This window comes from Aotus nancymaae, unplaced genomic scaffold, assembly GCF_030222135.1.
Source record: "Aotus nancymaae isolate 86718 unplaced genomic scaffold, 86718_ANA_hifiasm-v0.15.2.pri h1tg000059l, whole genome shotgun sequence".
NCBI lineage: Eukaryota > Metazoa > Chordata > Mammalia > Primates > Aotidae > Aotus > Aotus nancymaae.
In genome coordinates this window covers 69,283,218-69,297,212 of record NW_026988473.1, presented here as the reverse complement: position 1 = coordinate 69,297,212, position 13,995 = coordinate 69,283,218, and the positions used below count along the sequence as shown (strand labels likewise).

The following is a 13,995-nucleotide window of genomic DNA, read 5'->3' as shown; positions in this document are numbered from 1 at the left end:
TCTTGGGACTACAGGCATAAGCCACCATGCCTGGTCAAAAATACCCATTTACTCACTATAATATCTTCAGTGGAACTCTTCTCCTTCCTTTCACCCATACCCCAACTGTGCAATTCCCATGTGGCCTAGCTTATAAAAATTTTCTTCCAAAATGATTTTGCTTTGGCTTCTTCTGAGTGGCCTAGTGATATCAATGGGGCGGGATTTTTTTTTTTCATGTTAAATGATTGGATTGGGGATTTTTATTAAAAAAAAAAACAGGTAGATCAAATTGGTTTCCATGTCTTTGTGATATCTCCACAAAGTTACTTTTTTTTTTTTTTTTTACATTGTTGGTATCTAGAGAGAAAACAGGCAGAAGGAACATCAAATGCAAAAGCTTGGTGAGATTGTTAGAGGGACAGTGTAGATGGATGTGAGTGAGTGATGGGGATAATAGTAAGAATGCAGAGGATGTAGGAGGGTAGTCAAATCTTGTAGAGCCTTGTACGCTAAAGTAAGGGCTTTGGAGTTACTCTGAGTGAAATGGGAAACTTTTAGAGGCCTTGGAATAGAGGAAAATCATTATCTGAGTTTTGATTTAAGTGGGTCATATTTACTGCTTGTGTTAAGTTATTTAGATGGATAACTGTTAGGATTATTATATTCAATACTGATTCCCTTCAACTGGCCTCCTAGATAAGAAATTGGCTTCTTCAGCTCCATGGAAAACCAAATACTTGAGGCAATCAATTCTGACAGAATGCTGAAAAGGCAAAGTAGGTCACTGTTCTGTTGCATCATAAATAAGAACTACAGACCTTGTATGTGAATCCCCTGACCACACCAGGGGGAAGGCTGCTGTTCTTCTAACTGAAGAATGCCAAGGTGGTGGAAAAGGATTGAAGACCAATTTCAGCCATGACACAATTACTACAGTTGGATACCTCTGTGATCATACCAGGGTACAGTTTGGTGCTTCCCTTATTATGTAGGTCAAAACCCCTACAATCCAATGGCTGGAGTTTGATTACCGAGTCTGTCCTGCAGACTCTGGTCAAGCAACGGATGAAAGGAATACTCAGACACAGGTATGCAGTGAACGAGCACTATAGGACTGCCCGCAGAGTGAACAGTCCCAATAAGCTGGCGCTGCTTGACTTTTTTTTTTTTTTTTTTTTTAAGACGGAGTTTCACTGTTGTTACCCAGACTGGAGTGCAATGGCATGATCTCGGCTCACCGCAGCCTCCGCCTCCTGGGTTCAAGCAATTCTGCCTCAGCCTCCCGAGTAGCTGAGACTACAGGCGCACACCACCATGCCCAGCTAATTTTTGTATTTTTAGTAGAGACAGAGTTTTACCTTGTTGACCAGATGGTCTCCATCTCTTGACCTCGTGATCCACCCGCCTCGGCCTCCCAAAGTGCTGGGATTATAGGCGTGAACCACCGCGCCAGGCCATACTGAAATGATCCTGAAAGCCTGGAGCGAACACGATCTGTGGGTAATTAACATTATTGTTCCCCCTTTCAGAGAGCAGTCATGTGGGCAGTTGGTTTTAGGACAGCCTGAGTAAACAAGCCCATTTAAGATAAATTCCCCTTCACTTCCTTGTACCTACTCCTTGCCCTCTGCCTCAGGTTAGAACAGCTGCCTTAGGCTTATTTTTCCCTGAAGCTATGCAAAAACCTTCTGACCTTTCAAGAAGGTTTGCGTCCTTTCCCTGTAATTTCTTTCACCACTCTGATCAATCTCCCACATTTGATGCTCAGTCTCATTACATCCTTGTTTGTTATTTCAGAATTCAGTGGGCAAAGGGGAATTTATACATTTGCTACTATTTGTTTTGCTATGCAGTTCTCTCAGTAAAAACTGTTGCAGAATGTGTGACAACAGTTTGATTGATTTTATTTGCATGACAAGGGGCCAGAGGTTGGAATCAGTAGGAGCAGGGAGACCAATAAAGTGGCTCTTGAAATCACTCAGGTGAGAGATTATAGCTTCTTTTTCCGAGGTGGTAAGAAGCAGTCTTATTTGAGCTGTATTTAGAATGAAGAGCTGATAGGACTTGCTGATGGATTGGGTGTGAGAGAAAGAGAAGAGTGATAATAATTTAATGGTTCTTGATTTGTCTGATTCAGAGAGTCTAGGTTCCATTTATTGAGGTAAAAGAGTATGTGTACTCAATAAACATATATTGAATGAAGTAATGAAGGAACGATTGAAACCACCTTTGAAAGATTATGTCAGGAATCTGACAGGCTGGGAACAGTGGCTCATGCTTGTAATCCCAGCATTTTGGGATGCTAAGGTGGAAGGATTGCTTGAGCCCAGAAGTTGAAGACCAATTTAGGCAATATGGTGAGACTCTATTTCTATAAATATATACATAAAAAATTAGCCAGGTGTGATGGCTATCAAGCAGACATAGCTACTTGGGAGGCTGAGGTGGGAAGTTTGCTTGAGCCCTGGAGTTTGAGATTGCAGTGAACTATGATTGTGCCACTGCACTCAAAACTGGGTGACAGAGAAAGACCCTGTTTTGTTTTGTTTTTTTTTTTTTAAAAAAAAGGCTGGGCACGGTGGTTCAAGCCTGTAATCCCAGCCCTTTGGGAGGCCGAGGTGGGTGGATCACAAGGTCAAGAGATCAAGACCATCCTGACCAATGTGATGAAACCCTGTCTCTACTAAAAATACAAAAATTAGCTGGGCATAGTGGCGTGCATCTGTAGTCCCAGCTACTTGGGAGGCTGAGGCAGGAGAATTGCTTGAACCCAGGAGGCGGAGATTGCAGTGAGCCAAGATTGTGCCACTGCACTCCAGCCTGGTGCCTGGCGACAGAGTGAGACTCTGTCTCAAACAAACAAACAAACAAACAAAAAACTCTTATAGTTGACTCCATCTTGCTTCTGATCTCCAAGCTGTCCTTGGTCATTCCTGGGTATAGGCCAACTTAATTTTTGGAGAAAGTTTATAGCTTTACCATAAAGCAAAGATGATAATAGGCCTTTCCCAAACTAAACTGCCTTTGTAAAAATCTAATGAAAGGTCACAAGGTTAGGATTATGATAAGGGCCTGAATTCTGCTAAAATAGGAATAGTTTCTATAATCCTTTACTGTTCAGGGGTCACGTAGCCAGAGGTCACAAGATTTATGACTCCCAATTATTCCTGTAGATAACTTTGCTGTTATAGAACCTAAGATTGTTTTTTTTTGAGATACCTTTCAGGCTGACGCCACCTGAACTTGTGACTCATAACTCAGCTGACCCTGTGGCTCTGCCCAGAGGTGGACTCAGCTCAAAAGGAACATTTTCACACCATTATGATTTTATCCCCAGCAATCAGCACCCCTTCCCTAGCTCCATGCCCACCAGGTTGTCCATAAAAACCCTAACCTCCAAGCCTTCAGGGAGACTGATCTGAGTGGTAACTCGAGTTCTTCTGTGAGGTCTGGTCTCACATTAATTAAACTCTTTTTCTAATGCAATGCTGTGGTCTCAGTGGATTGATTTTGTCTGTGTAGCAGGCAGGAAGGATCCATCTGGTGATTACAACATGCGTAGATTTTTTTCTTTTTTTGTGATGGAGTCTTGCTCTGTCAACCAGGCTGGAGTGGAGTGGCAAAAATCTTAGCTCACTGCAACCTCTGCCTCCCAGGTTCAAGTGATTCTCCTGCCTCAGCCTCCTGGGTAGCTGAGATTACAGTCATGTGTCATCATGCCAGGCTAATTTTTGTATTTTTAGTGGAAATAGGGTTTCACCATATTGGCCAGGCTGGTCTTGAACTCCTTACCTCATGATCGGCCCGCCTCAGCCTCCCAAAGTTCTAGGATTACAGGCGTGAGACACCGTGCCTGGCCAATGCATAGAATATTTTAGAAGAACATGTAATGCACAAGATTCTGTACCATAATGTAGTTTTGGAAGCTAAACTGTAAGTTTCAGATAGAAAGGGATGATTTTATCACTGTATATCTGGCAACTGATATAGCATCTTGTATTTGATACAAACTACCCTTCTCTCCTTTCAATCTGTGTTTGTGTGTGTGTGTGTGTGTGTGTGTGTGTGTGTGTATATGGTGCATAATATATATTAAATAGTACAGTATATTAAATTCATAGTATAATGCTTGCTGTATAATAACTATCTACAAAGGTAGTAGAATCTGCCATTAATATAATTCTAAATGCTCTCCTTTGTCACATTCAGCCCTTGACACACTTCTGTCTCATTCACACAATACCAATAGCCGATGAGGTTTTTTTTAAAAGTTTTAAATTTTTATCAGGGTCTTTCTCTGTTGTTCAGGCTAGAGTGCAGTGGCATGATTATAGATCACTGCAGCCTTGAACTTCTGGGCTCAAGTGATCCTCCTGCCTCAGCCTCTGAAGTAGCTGGGATTATGGATGCATGCAACCATGCCTACCTAATTTTTAAAATTTTTGTGTAGAGATAGATGTCTCACTATGTAGCCCAGATTGGTCTCGAACTCCTCACCTCAAGCAGTTCTCCATTCTTGGCCTCCCAAAGAGCTGGGATTATAGGCATGAGCCACTGTACCCAGCGCAGGTTTTTCTTTGTTAATTCATTCTACACATTTCTTATTTCTATTCTTTTTTAAACTCTCCTTATTCTTGCATGGTTTAGTAAACTATTGTGAATCTTCTGATGCTTTCTATTTTCATAGACATTATCTGCTAAGGGTATTTCAAGATTCTGAGTAACATTCAAGAAAAATACAGCTATTTTTCTTCTGACTGAACTTTCATTTTTAATTACTTTGCAGTTACTACTGAGTAATTAATTTAGCATGGAACCCATAAAACACATAATGTATCCAAACTTGATACTCCTGGAGATGCAAAGAAGAATAAAATAGATTCCTCATCTTAGGGAGTATATTAGTCTGTTAGGGCTGTCATATCAAAATACTATGCACTGGATAGTTTACACGACAGTTTATTTTCTCATTTTCTCTCAGTTCTGGACACTGTAAGTCCATGATCAAGGTGCCATTATGGTTAGTGTCTGGTGAAGGATCTCCCCTTGGGTAGATGGCTGCCTTCTCGCTGTGTACTCATACAACCTCTTCTTTCTGAATGTGTGAAGAGAGATAGAGCTTGCTTGTGAACCTTCTTATAAGGAGGCTTATCTTATAAGATTGATTTTAACAGATCAAGGACCCACTTTTCTGACCTCATTTAACCTTAATTACTTCCTTAGAGGTTTTATCTCCAAATATAGGCACACTATGAGTTAGTTTCAACATTCGGTCCACAATAGGGAGTTCACTATATGCTAGATTGACATCTCCCTTTGTCAGTTTCCATCATCTTTTTGCTGCTGCATATGGCTTGGAGAAGTGAAGATAGTAGAGGTAACACAGATAAAGATCAGGGAGTATTCCATCTGCCTAAGTAAACACATTAAAACTGCTAAAAAATGAATGAGTACTTTCCATCACTGGCCTCTTCAGTCACAGGTACTCAACATCTCTCACTCTCAGTATTGCCACGGTGTATACTCCAATCATGGCAGCATAGGGAGACTAAAGTATGAGAGAGATCACCGAGGAAACGGAGAAACTATTTTTTGCCCAAATGTCAGTTTTCTGGTGTTCTCTTTCCTTGTAAAAATAAGTTTTGTCACAATTGTCAATACATCTGAAAGAAGAGAAACATCTATTTTCTCCTCAACGATATTCTCTTCTCTCTTCTATTAATTTTCGCAAGCATCTTGACACATTCAAATGGAGTATATAATAAACTTGAGGCTGAGAAAGGAAACCAAGAGAGGAAAAGTGATGAGAAGGGTGTTTTACATTAAGTAGAAAGAAATGATGTTAATATATATGTACTCTACAGCCTTTTTCTCTTTATATGCTGGATTCCCTAGTATGTATAACTTCCATAGGAACCCAAGTCCAATTAAAATAATTGCTGTTTATATATGAATAGTAAAGTTTAAGAATAGAAGCTTTTAAATGAAAACATATATTTACAGTGGTTATTTGAGAAATTACTCTTCATTTTCTAGTGAGGCCAATAAATGAGCACCACCACAAATAAAACCAACAAAAAAGCAAAAAGGCAAAACAAATGAAAATTTAAAACCTCAGCCTTCATCCCAAATAAAACCTTACCAAGAGCATCATCGGCAGACAATAAATCTCACAAATATACATAAATTACAAGATGTCTAACCCTGGTCTTAGTTTTTCAAAGCAGGAACTTGCTCTACAAAGAGCAGGGAACTAGAGCTTCTCTTGAGGATCCTTCAGTGGAGAACAGTTGTGAAGAAATTGGACTAGAGACAAGGCAAATTGATTAAAATATTGAAGAGTAAATGTTCTGTGCCAAGAGGCCATGGGTAGCTGCTGCTGAGTGATCATGGGAGAGGCCAAGATGACTAGAAGTAGCTAGTGTGTACCACTCTCACAGACAGAAGAAAGTGGTGTTTAATTACTGTATCTTCAACTGGAACATCTAGGTGCAAACATTGGGGTTCATCAGGGGAACAACTTGACCCATGGAGAATGGAGTAAAGTGAGACAGAACAACTGCCCACCCAGGAGTGGCATGGAGCTAGAGGAGGCTCCCCTACTGCCAGGAAATGGTGAGTGAGTGATAGTTCCCCAGGAACCCACAGTTCTGCCGTAACTTTTGCAACCCTGGGCTCAGGTGATCCATGAATGAGCCTACCACACCAGGGCTTCCAGATTGACATGGAGAGCTGTGTGGGGTCTGGGCAGAGCTGCTACTCAGGCACACATGGAATCCTTGGAGCCATGAATTCCCAGGCATCCCAGCATTAGTAGCTGGAGCTCCAGCAGTGGGAGAGGGCAGGCTCCCTTCATTCCCTCAGGAGAGTGGCTGAATCCAGAGGACTGAGCAGCAGTGGACTCCAGGCCTCACCTTCACTGCATCTCACAAGATAAGGCCCACTTGTCTGGGTCTTCAGCCACCCCCTCTCTGGGCTCTTGGGCTGGTAGCAGCTCTGCACTTCTCTGGGATGGAGCTTTCAGAAGGAGAGGCTGGTCACCTTTGCTGTCTGTCAGCCCCTTCAGGCTCTGGAGAGTACTTAGTGTTTAGGGAGTGGTGTAGATTCTCTGTACAGCACAGCCATCCCATCAAAAAGTGGGCAGACTGTTCTCCATGTGGTTCCTGGACCTTACTTTCTTCTTACTAGACAGGGCCTCTCAGCCTGGAATTCCATCACAGCTAACTTCCCTCAACCTGAACATTTCAGTTGGAGTTGATTCTGCATTTTTCTGAGGAGGAAATCCCAGAGACAGCCCACAACCCCTCTGCAATTATACCTGCAGTAGTACCACACCCTAACCGCTCTTGGATGTGGGAAGAAACAAAGGGCCTAGTCACTACACTGGCATCTTCAGCACACCATAGCCACTATATGGTGAGGAGTCATATGTTTTCCCTAGGAGCTCCCACCCCTCACTCTTTACCAGACAGGGCCTTGGCTTTGGACCACAGAACAGCCACCCCACCCACAGCTGAACATAGTCAGTGGTAATGGCTCTGAGTTTCCCTGGAGTGGGGCTCCCTGAGGCAACTGGCAGACCCTCTGCCACTGCCACAGCAATGGTGCTGCCCTTGTTACCCTTGGTCTGGGGGAAAAAAAACAAGAGCCTGAGGGCTTCACTTCAGCTTCCAACACACCGAAGTCACCATATGGAGAGGAGCCTGGTCTCTCATCCCTGTGAGCACTAGATCCCACACTCTTAACAAGTGGAGCCAGCAGAACAGTTGTCTCACCACCTGGCTGAATGTTCCCAGTAGCAGTGGCTCTACATTTTTCTGAAGTAAAGCTCCCAAAGTCAACCAAAAGCCCCTCTGCCATTTCCACGGCAGTGGTACTGACCTTGCTGTGCTTGTACTGGGGAAGGAGCAAAGACCCTGAGTGCTTTAACCACACCTCCAGCAAGCTGCAGTTGTCCTAGGGAGAAGAAGCCAGCCTGTCTCCCTCTTACCTACCTCCCTAGCTTGAGTCTACAGCACAGCTGCCCCATCCAGGGCCAATTGCACTGATTAATAGTGGCTCCACATCTCTCTGGGTGGGTACCCCAAGAGACAAGTGAAAGGCTTTCTGCCATAACCATGCTAAGATCCCTTCCCCTGCTACCAAGAGTCCCAGGCCAAGATTTGTAGTTAGCACTCAAGTGGGAGAGGGACCCATACTTTCAAAGCACTGAGAAGAAGCATGGCTGCAATCATGAGGAAATACAGAAGAGCTACACTGTTGAGCAAGAGACTACCTACTGGCCATTATGTGTAAGTGCCACTTACTGGATCACAACCCCAAATTGAATGCCAAAAATACTTTACTAATATTTGAAAACAAGGAGAAGAATTCAGCTACAAATAAAGACCTTGCACAAAGCCTCAGCCCTCTGAAAACACCCAGGAAAGAAGTATACTGACTGTACTCAAGCTACACTTCAGTTACAGGAACACAAAGCCACACAGATGAGAAAGAACCAGTACAAGAACTCTGGAAACTCAAAAAGCCAGTGTCTTCAAATGACCTCACTAGTTCCCCAGCAAATATTCTTAACCAGACTGAAATGGCTGAAATGACAGAATTCAGATAAAAATAGGAATGAAGATCATTGAGATTGAAAATAATGTCAAAGCCCAATGCAAGAAAGCTAAGGATCATTAAAAAAATACAGAGGCTGATAGATACAAATGGCCATTATAATGAATAACCAAACAGATTTGGTAGAGCTGAAAAACACACTGAAAGAATTTTGTAATACTATCACAAGTGTTAATAACAGAATAGACCAATCTGAGGAAAAAAATCTCCAAGCTCAGAGACTGGCCTGTTGAAATAATTGTCAGACAAAAAACAATAAAAGAGAATGAACAGAACCTTCAAGAAATATGGGATTATGTAAAGAGACCAAATCTATGACTCATTGGTGTCCCTGAAAGAGATGGAGAGAAAGCAAGCAACTTGGAAAACATATCTTAGAATATTATCTATGAAATCTTCCCCAATCTCACTAAAGATGTTAACATTCAAATTCAGGAAATGCAGAGAACTTCAGCAAGATACTACACAAGAAGACCATCCCCAAGACACATAATCATCAGATTCTTCAACATTACAATGAAAGAAAAAAATGTTAAAAGCAGCTTGAGAGAAGGGACAGTTCATCTAGAAAGGAAACCTCATCATGCCAACAATGGACCTTTTAGCAGAAACCATACAAGCCGGAGGAGATTGAGGGCCTGTATTAAGCATTCTTAAAGAATTTTCAACTCAGAATTTTATATCCAGATAAACTAAGTTTCATAAATGAGAGAGAAAGAAATCCTTTTCGACAAGCAAATGAGGAAATTCATTACTACCAGAGTTGCTGCTTTACAATAGGTCTGGAAAGGAGTGCAAAATATGGAAAAGAAAGACCTTTACCAGCCACTTCAAAAACATACTTAAGTATATAGACCAGTGACACTATAAAGCAACACCACAAGCAAATCTGCATAATACCCAGCTAACAATATGATGACAGGATCAAATCTGCACATATCAATATTAGCCTTGAATGTAAGTGGGCTAAATGCCCCCAGTTAAAAGGCACAGAGAGGCAAAGTGGTTAAAGGAGCAAGACCTAGTTGTATGCTGTCTTGAAGGGACTCATCTCACATGCAGCAACATTCACAGGCCCAAAACAAAGGGGCCTATGAATGTTGCTGCCTACCAAGAAAATGGAAAACTGGAAAAAGCAGGTATTGCTGTCCTACTTTTAGACAAAAGAGACTTTAAACCCAGCAAAGATAAAAAGACAAAGAATGGCATTACATAATGTTAAAGATTTTAATTTAACAAGAAGACTTAAGTATCCTAAATATATGCACCTAACACAGAAGCACCTGGATTCATAAAGCAAGTTCTTAGAGACCTATGAAGCAACTTAGTTTCCCACACAGGACTTCAACACCCCACTAACAGTATTAGATAGATCACTGATGCAAAAAGTTAACAGGTATTCAGGACCTGAACTCAACACTTAACCAAATGGGCCCAATAAAAACCTACAGTACTAGGCTGGGTGGTGGCTCACTCCTGAAATCCCAGCACTTTGGGAGATTGAGGCGGGCAGATCATGAGGTCAGGAGTTCAAGACCAGCCTGGCCAACATAGTGAAACCCCATCTCTACTAAAAATACAAAAAATTAGCCAGGTGTGATGGTGAGCACCTGTAATCCCAGCTACTTGGGAGGCTGAAACAAGAGAATTGCTTGAACCTGGTAGGTGGAGGTTGCAGTGAGCCGAGATGACACCACTGTACTCCAGCCTGGACAAAAATGCAAGACTCTGTCTCAAAACAAAACAAAACTTACAATACTCTGTGTTCAAAAACATTCTTCTCATCACCATATAGCACAACTCTAAAGAGGACCACACAGTCAGACACAATCCTTGGCAAATTCAAAACAATTGATATCGTATCTACCATGCTCTCAGACCATAGTGCAATAGGATAGAAATCAATACCAAGAAAATTGCTCAAAACCACAAAATTACATGGAAATGAAACAACTTACTCTTGAATGATTTCTGGATAACTAGGGAAACTAAGGCAGAAATCAAGAAATTCTTTGACCAAATGAAAACAAAAATAGAACACACAAGAATCTCTGAGACATAGCTAAGTCAGTGTTAAGAAGGAAGTTTATAGCAGTAAAAGCCTGCATCAAAAAGTCTGAAAGATCTAAAATTAACAACCTAACATCAGACGTAGAAGAATTAGCGATAAAAAAGCAAATCAATCTCAAAGCTAGCAGAAGTCAAGAAATAACCAAAATTAGAGCTGAACTGAAGGAAATTGAGATGCAAAAAAATTGGAACAAAAGATTAATAAATCTGGGAGTTTGTTTTCTGAAAGAATAAATCAGATAGATAGACTGCTAGAGAGACTGATAACGAAGAAAAGAAAGAACATCCAAATAAACACAATCAAAAATGACAAAGGGGACATTACCACCAACCCCACAGCAATATAATTAACCATCAGAACTACTATGGACACCTCTATGCACACAAATCAGAAAACCTAGAAGAAGGGGATCATTCCTGGACACATACAACCTCCCAAAACTGAACCAGGAATCCCTGAACAGACTAATAGTGAATTCTAGAATTGAGTCAGTGATAAAAAGCCTACCAACCCAAAAAAGCCCAGGATCAAATAATTTCACAGCTGAATTCAACTAGATGTATAAAGAAGAGCTGACACCATTCCTACTGAAACTAATCGAAAAAATTGAGGAGGAGGGGCTCCTTTTTATCTTATTATATGAGACCAGGATCATCCTGATACCAAAACCTAGCAAACACACAACAAAAAGGCCAGCATCCTTGATGAAAATGGATGCAAAAATCCTTGACAAAATAGTAGCAAACTGAATTCAGCAGCACATCAAAAATCAATTCCACTGTAACCAAGTTGGCTTCATCCCTGGGATGCAAGCTTGGTTTAACATATGCAAATCAATAAATGTGACTCAACACATAAACAGAACTAAAACAAAAACCACATGATTATCTCAATAGAGGCAAAAAAGCTTTCAATAAAATTTAACATCCCTTTATGTAAAAACCCTCAAGAAACTAGGCACTGAAGGAACATACTTCAGAATAATAAGAGCCATTTATGGCAAACCCACAGCTAACATCATACTGAATAGGCAAACACTGGAAGCAGTCCCTTTGATAACCAGAATGAGACAAGTATACCCTCTCTCACCACTCTTATTCAGCATAGTACTGGTAGTCCTGGCCAAGCAGTCAGGCAAGAGAAAGAAAGAAAAGGCATCCAAATAGGAAAGGAGGAAGTCAAACTATTTCTGCTTGCAGAGACATGATTTTATATCTAGCAAACACCATAGTCTCTGCCTAAAAGCTTCTTGATCTGATAAACAACTTCAGCAAAGTTTGGGGATACAAATCGATGTACAAAAATTAGTATCATTCCTATATACAAACAACATCTAAGTGGAGAGCCAAGTAAGGAACACAATCCTGTTTACAATCGACACAAAAAGAATAAAATACCTAGGAATGTAGCTAACTAGGGAGGTGTAAAATCTCTGCAACCATTAAAATTGCTACTCAAAGAAATCAGAGATTACATTCACAAATGGGAAAACATTTCATGCTTGTGGATAGGGAGAATAAATATTATTAAAATGAACATAATGCCCAAAGTAATTTACAGATGCAATGCTATTCCTATCAAACTATCAATGACATTCTTCACAGAATTAGAGAAAAAAAAATCTAAAATTCACGTAGAACCAAAAAAGAATCCAAATAGCCCAGACAATTACAAGCAAACAGAACAAAGCTGGAGGTATCATGTTACCTGACTTGAAACTATACTACAAGGCTGTAGTAACCAAAACACTGAAACAAAAACAAACACAGACCAATGAAGCTGAATCGAGGCCCAGAAGTAAAACTGCACATCTGCACCCATCTGATCTTCAGCAAAACTAACAAAAACAAACAATGGGTAAAGGGCTCCCTATTCAATAAATAGTGATGGGATAACTGGTGAGCCATATTCAGAGGATTTAAACTGGGTGCCTTTCTTACACCATATACAAAAATCAACTCAAGATGGATTAAAGACTTAAATGTAAAACCTAAAACTATAAAACTCTGGAATAAAACCTAGGAAATACCATTCTAGACATAGGACCTGGCAAAGATTTCGTGATGATGATGATGCCAAAAGCAATTGCAACACAAACAAAAATTGACAAATGGGATCTAATTAAACTAAAGAACTTTTGCACACACAAGAAACTATAGTATCAATAAGGTACAACCTACAAAATGGGAGAAAATATTTGCAAACTATGTATCTGACAAAGGTGCAATATGAAAATCTGATTTGGAACTTAATCAAATTTTCAAGCAAAAACCAAACAATACTGTTAAAAATCGAGCAAAGAACATACATGTTAAAAGACATATATATGGTCGACAAGCATATGAAGAAATGCTCAACATCTCTAATTATTAGAGAAATGCAAATCAAAACCAAAATGAGATACCATCTCATACCAGTCAGACTGGCCATTATTAAAAAGTCAAAAAATAACAGATGATGGTGAGGTTGTGGAGAAAGGGAAATGTTTATACACTACTGGTGGAAGTATAAATCAGTTCAGCCATTGTAGAAGGCAGTGTAATGATTTCTGAAAGAAAACAGAATTACCATTTGACCCAGAAATCTCATTATTGGGTATATACCCTAAGTAATAGAAATCATTACACCATAAAGACACATGCATACGTATGTTTATTGCAGTGCTATTCACAATAGCAAAGATGTGGAATCAGCATAAATGTCCATCAATGGTAGACTGGATAAAGAAAATGTGCTACATATATGCCATGGAATACCATGCAACCATAAAAAAGTGCACATATGCCATGGAGTACTATGCACCCATAAAAAGAATGAGATTGTGCTGTTTGCAGCAACATGGATAGAGCTAGAGACCCATTATCCTGGGAAGAGAAAACAAAATACTATGTTCCTATTTGTAAGTCAGAGCTAGCCAATGAAAACACATGGACACAAGGAGGAGGACAACAGACACCAGGGCCTCTTGAGGGCAGAGGGTGGGAGGAAGGAGAGGATTAAAAAAAACCTATTGCTTACTATGCTTATTACCTGGGTGACTAAATAATCTGTACACCAAACCCCTGTGACACAGTTTACCTATATAACAATCCTATGCATGTACCCCTAAACTTAAATAAAATAAAAAAGAAAAGTGAGGGGTGATTATGTAGAGTATGAAACTCCTGTGTCTGGGAGAAATTGGCTAATTTCTGGCCAAGGAAATCCAAGGACCTCCACCTTTGGATCCTGTGATCGAGGTAGAGCACACTCTTAGAGAGCTTGATGCATTAGGTGGCAATGATAAGTTTAATTCTCTAGGATAAGTCCTGACTAAACTCTCC

At 40.5% G+C, this 13,995-nt stretch overlaps 1 protein-coding gene across 9 annotated transcripts in view; it reads left to right on the top strand.

The window, feature by feature from the left end:
- DLG2 (discs large MAGUK scaffold protein 2) overlaps nt 1-13,995 on the top strand; it is a 2,157,409-nt gene that overhangs the window by 110,985 nt on the left and 2,032,429 nt on the right. The window lies entirely within an intron of this gene.